Genomic DNA, 6,000 nt, shown 5'->3' on the forward strand with positions numbered 1-6,000 from the left:
ACATTACATAGGAAGCTTGTAGAGTGGTGTATCACCACACCTTCTTTACAGCTCTATCCACTTGAGTGGCAACTTTCAAAGATGTATGAACATAGACCCCAAGATCTCTCTGCTCCTCCACATTGCCAAGAACTCTACCATTAACCCTGTATTCCGCATTCATATTTGTCCTTCCAAAATGGACAACCTCACACTTTTCAGGGTTAAACTCTATCTGCCACTTCTCAGCCCAACTCTGCATCCTATCTATGTCTCTTTGCAGCCGACAACAGGCCTCCTCACTATCCACAACTCAACCAATCTTTGTATCATCTGCAAATTTACTGACCCACCCTTCATCTCCCTCATCCAAGTCATTAATGAAAATCACAAACAGCAGAGGACCCAGAACTGATCCCTGCGGTACGCCACTGGTAACTGGGATCCAGGCTGAATATTTGCCATCTACCACCACTCTCTGACTTCTATCGGTTAGTCAGTTCGCTATCCAACTGGCCAGATTTCCCACTATCCCATGCCTCCTTACTTTCTGCAGAAGTCTACCATGGGGAACCTTATCAAATGCCTTACTAAAATCCATGTACACTATATCCACTGCTTTACCTTCATCCACATGCTTGGTCACCTCCTCAAAGAATTCAATAAGACTTGTAAGGCAAGACCGACCCCTCACAAATCCGTGCTGACTATCCCGAATCAAGCAGTGTCTTTCCAGATGCTCAGAAATCCTATCCTTCAGTATCCTTTCCATGACTTTGCCTACCACTGAAGTAAGACTAACTGGCCTGTAATTCCCAGGGTTATCCCTAGTCCCTTTTTTGAACAGGGGCACGACATTCGCCACTCTCCAATCCCCTGGTACCACTCCTGTTGACAGTGAAGACAAAAAGATCATTGCCAACGGCTCTGCAATTTCATCTCTTGCTTCCCATAGAATCCTTGGATATATCCCGTCAGGCCCGGGGGACTTGTCTATCCTCAAGTTTTTCAAAATGCCCAACACATCTTCCTTCCTAACAAGTATTTCCTCGAGCTTACCAGTCTGTTTCACACTGTCCTCTCCAACAATATGACCCCTCTCATTTGTAAATACAGTACGAAGTCTTACAACACCAGGTTAAAGTCCAACAGGTTTGTTTCGATGTCACTAGCTTTCGGAGCGCTGCTCCTTCCTCAGGTGAATGAAGAGGTCTGTTCCAGAAACACATATATAGACAAATTCAAAGATGCCAAGGGCAGCACGGTAGCATTGTGGATAGCACAAATGCTTCACAGCTCCAGGGTCCCAGGTTCGATTCCGGCTTGGGTCACTGTCTGTGCGGAGTCTGCACATCCTCCCCGTGTGTGCGTGGGTTTCCTCCGGGTGCTCCGGTTTCCTCCCACAGTCCAAAGATGTGCGGGTTAGGTGGATTGGCCATGCTAAATTGCCCATAGTGTCCAAAATTGCCCTTTGTGTAGGGTGGGGTTACTGGGTTATGGGGAGAGGGTGGAGGTGTGGATCTAGGGTAGGGTGCTCTTTCCAAGAGCCGGTGCAGACTCGATGGGCCAAATGGCCTCCTTCTGCACTGTAAATTCTATGATAATCTATGAATGCTAGGAATGCGAGCATTAGCAGGTGATTAAATCTTTACAGATCCAGAGAGGTGTGAATTGTCTCAAGCCAGGACAGTTGGTTGGATTTCGCAGGCCAGATGGTGGGGGATGAATGTAATGTGACATGAATCCCAGGTCCCGGTTGAGGCCGCACTCATGTGTGCGGAACTTGGCTATAAGTTTCTGCTCGGCGATTCTGCGTTGTCGCGGGTCCTGAAGGCCGCCTTGGAGAACGCTTACCCGGAGATCAGAGGCTGAATGCCCTTGACTGCTGAAGTGTTCCTCGACTGGAAGGGAACATTCCTGCCTGGTGATTGTTGCGCGATGTCCGTTCATTCGTTGTCGCAGCGTCTGCATGGTCTCGCCAATGTACCACGCTTCGGGACACCCTTTCCTGCAGCGTATGAGGTAGACAACGTTGGCCGAGTCGCACGAGTATGTACCGCGTACCTGGTGGGTGGTGTTCTCACGTGTAATAGTGGTATCCATGTCGATGATCTGGCACGTCTTGCAGAGATTGCCATGACAGGGTTGTGTGGTGTCGTGGTCACTGTTCTGAAGACTGGGTAGTTTGCTGCACACAATGGTTCGTTTGAGGTTGCGCGGTTGTTTGAAGGCAAGTAGTGGGGGTGTGGGGATGACCTTGGCAAGATGTTCATCGTCATCAATGACGTGTTGAAGGCTGTGAAGAAGATGACGTAGTTTCTCCGCTCCGGGGAAGTACTGGACGACGAAGGGTATTCTGTCGGTTGTGTCCCATGTTTGTCTTCTGAGGAGGTTGGTCCGGTTTTTCGCTGTGGCGCGTTGGAACTGTCGATCGATGAGTCGAATGCCATATCCCGTTCGTACGAGGGCATCTTTCAACGTCTGTAGATGTCTGTTACGCTCCTCCTCGTCTGAGCAGATCCTGTGTATACGGAGCACTTGTCCATAGGGGATAGCTTCTTTAATGTGTTTAGGGTGGAAGCTGGAGAAGTGGAGCATCATGAGGTTATCCATGGGTTTGCGGTAAAGCGAAGTGCTGAGGTGACCGCCCTTGATGGAGACGAGTGTGTCCAAGAATGCAACTGATTTTGGAGAGTAGTCCATGGTGAGTCTGATGGTTGGATGGAACTTATTAATGTCATCGTGTAGTCGTTTCAGTGATTCTTCGCCGTGGGTCCAAAGGAAAAAAATGTCATCGATGTATCTGGTGTATAACATCGGTTGAAGGTCCTGTGCGGTGAGTAGGTCCTGTTCACACTTGTGCATGAAGATGTTGGCGTATTGGGGTGCGAATTTGGTCCCCATGGTTGTTCCGTGCGTCTGGATGAAGAACTTGTTGTCGAAGGTGAAGACGTTGTGATCCAGAATGAAGCGGATGAGTTGCAGAATTGCGTCTGGAAATTGGCAGTTGTCGGTGTTGAGTACGGAGGCTGTTGCAGCAATGCCGTCGTCATGGGGGATGCTGGTGTAGAGTGCCGAGACATCCATTGTGACGAGGAATGTTCCTGGTTCAACTGGTCCATGGGTGCTGAGTTTCTGTAGGAAGTCCGTCGTGTCGCGACAGAAGCTGGGTGTACCTTGTACGATGGGTTTTAAGATGCCCTCGATGTAGCCAGAGAGGTTCTCACACAGGGTCCCATTGCCTGAAACGATAGGGCGGCCTGGTGTGTTGGCCTTATGTATTTTTGGGAGGCAGTAGAGATCTCCAATGCGGGGAGTACGTGGGATGAGAGCACGTAGGGTGCTCTGAAGATCTGGATCCAAGGTCTTGATCAGTCTGTTAAGTTTGCAGTAGTCCGTTCTGTTCAGTACGACAGTGGCCCCCCCTTTGTCTGCTGGTTTGATGACTATGCTGTGGTTGGTCTTGAGAGCGTGGATGGCATTGCGTTGTGCTTGGACACACTCTTGAAGCACTCTTGTGAGTGCTTGGACACACTCACAACGTCTTCACCTTCGACAACAAGTTCTTCATCCAGACGCACGGAACAGCCATGGGGACCAAATTCGCAACCCAATACGCCAACATCTTCATGCACAAGTTTGAACAGGACCTACTCACCGCACAGGACCTTCAACCGAAGTTATACACCAGATACATCGATGACATTTTTTTCCTTTGGACCCACGGCGAAGAATCACTGAAACGACTACACAATGACATTAATAAGTTCCATCCAACCATCAGACTCACCATGGACTACTCTCCAAAATCAGTTGCATTCTTGGACACACTCGTCTCCATCAAGGACGGTCACCTCAGCACTTCGATTTACCGCAAACCCACGGATAACCTCATGATGCTCCACTTCTCCAGCTTCCACCCTAAACACATTAAAGAAGCCATCCCCTATGGACAAGCGCTCCCTATACACAGGATCTGCTCAGACGAGGAGGAGCGTAACAGACATCTACAGACATTGAAAGATGCCCTCGTACGAACGGGATATGACACTCGACTCATCGATCGACAGTTCCAACGCGCCACAGAGAAAAACCGGACCGACCTCCTCAGAAGACAAACATGGGACACAACTGACAGAATACCCTTCGTCGTCCAGTACTTCCCCGGAGCGGAGAAACTACGTCATCTTCTTCACAGCCTTCAACACGTCATTGATGACGATGAACATCTTGCCAAGGTCATCCCCACACCCCCACTACTTGCCTTCAAACAACCGCGCAACCTCAAACGAACCATTGTGTGCAGCAAACTACCCAGTCTTCAGAACAGTGACCACGGCACCACACAACCAAACAAAGAACAAAGAACAAAGAAATGTACAGCACAGGAACAGGCCCTTCGGCCCTCCAAGCCCGTGCCGACCATGCTGCCCGACTAAACTACAATCTTCTACACTTCCTGGGTCCGTATCCTTCTATTCCCATCCTATTCATATATTTGTCAAGATGCCCCTTAAATGTCCCTATTGTCCCTGCTTCCACTAACTCCTCCGGTAGCGAGTTCGAGGCACCCACTACCCTCTGTGTAAAAAACTTGCCTCGTACATCTACTCTAAACCTTGCCCCTCTCACCTTAAACCTATGCCCCCTAGTAATTGACCCCTCTACCCTGGGGAAAAGCCTCTGACTATCCACTCTGTCTATGCCCCTCATAATTTTGTAGACCTCTATCAGGTCTACCCTCAACCTCCTTCGTTCCAGTGAGAACAAACCGAGTTTATTCAACCGCTCCTCATAGCTAATGCCCTCCATACCAGGCAACATTCTGGTAAATCTCTTCTGCACCCTCTCTAAAGCCTCCACATCCTTCTGGTAGTGTGGCGACCAGAATTGAACACTATACTCCAAGTGGGGCCTAACTAAGGTTCTATACAGCTGCAACATGACTTGCCAATTCTTATACTCAATGCCCCGGCCAATGAAGGCAAGCATGCCGTATGCCTTCTTGACTACCTTCTCCACCTGTGTTGCCCCTTTCAATGACCTGTGGACCTGTACTCCTAGATCTCTTTGACTTTCAATACTCTTGAGGGTTCTACCATTCACTGTATATTCCCTACCTGCATTAGACCTTCCAAAATGCATTACCTCACATTTGTCCGGATTAAACTCCATCTGCCATCTCTCCGCCCAAGTCTCCAGACAATCTAAATCCTGCTGTATCCTCAGACAGTCCTCATCGCTATCCGCAATTCCACCAACCTTTGTGTCGTCTGCAAACTTACTAATCAGACCAGTTACATTTTCCTCCAAATCATTTATATATACTACAAAGAGCAAAGGTCCCAGCACTGATCCCTGTGGAACACCACTGGTCACAGCCCTCCAATTAGAAAAGCATCCCTCCATTGCTACCCTCTGCCTTCTATGGCCTAGCCAGTTCTGTATCCACCTTGCCAGCTCACCCCTGATCCCGTGTGACTTCACCTTTTGTACTAGTCTACCATGAGGGACCTTGTCAAAGGCCTTACTGAAGTCCATATAGACAACATCTACTGCCCTACCTGCATCAATCATCTTAGTGACCTCCTCGAAAAACTCTATCAAGTTAGTGAGACACGACCTCCCCTTCACAAAACCGTGCTGCCTCTCACTAATACGTCCATTTGCTTCCAAATGGGAGTAGATCCTGTCTCGAAGAATTCTCTCCAGTAATTTCCCTACCACTGAAGTAAGGCTCACCGGCCTGTAGTTCCGGGATTATCCTTGCTACCCTTCTTAAACAGAGGAACAACATTGGCTATTCTCCAGTCCTCCGGGACATCCCCTGAAGACAGCGAGGATCCAAAGATTTCTGTCAAGGCCTCAGCAATTTCCTCTCCAGCCTCCTTCAGTATTCTGGGGTAGATCCCATCAGGCCCTGGGGACTTATCTACCTTAATATTTTTTAAGACACCCAACACCTCGTCTTTTTGGATCACAATGTGACCCAGGCTATCTACACCCCCTTCTCCAGACTCA

This window comes from Scyliorhinus torazame, chromosome 9 (assembly GCF_047496885.1).
Source record: "Scyliorhinus torazame isolate Kashiwa2021f chromosome 9, sScyTor2.1, whole genome shotgun sequence".
Classification (NCBI taxonomy): domain Eukaryota; kingdom Metazoa; phylum Chordata; class Chondrichthyes; order Carcharhiniformes; family Scyliorhinidae; genus Scyliorhinus; species Scyliorhinus torazame.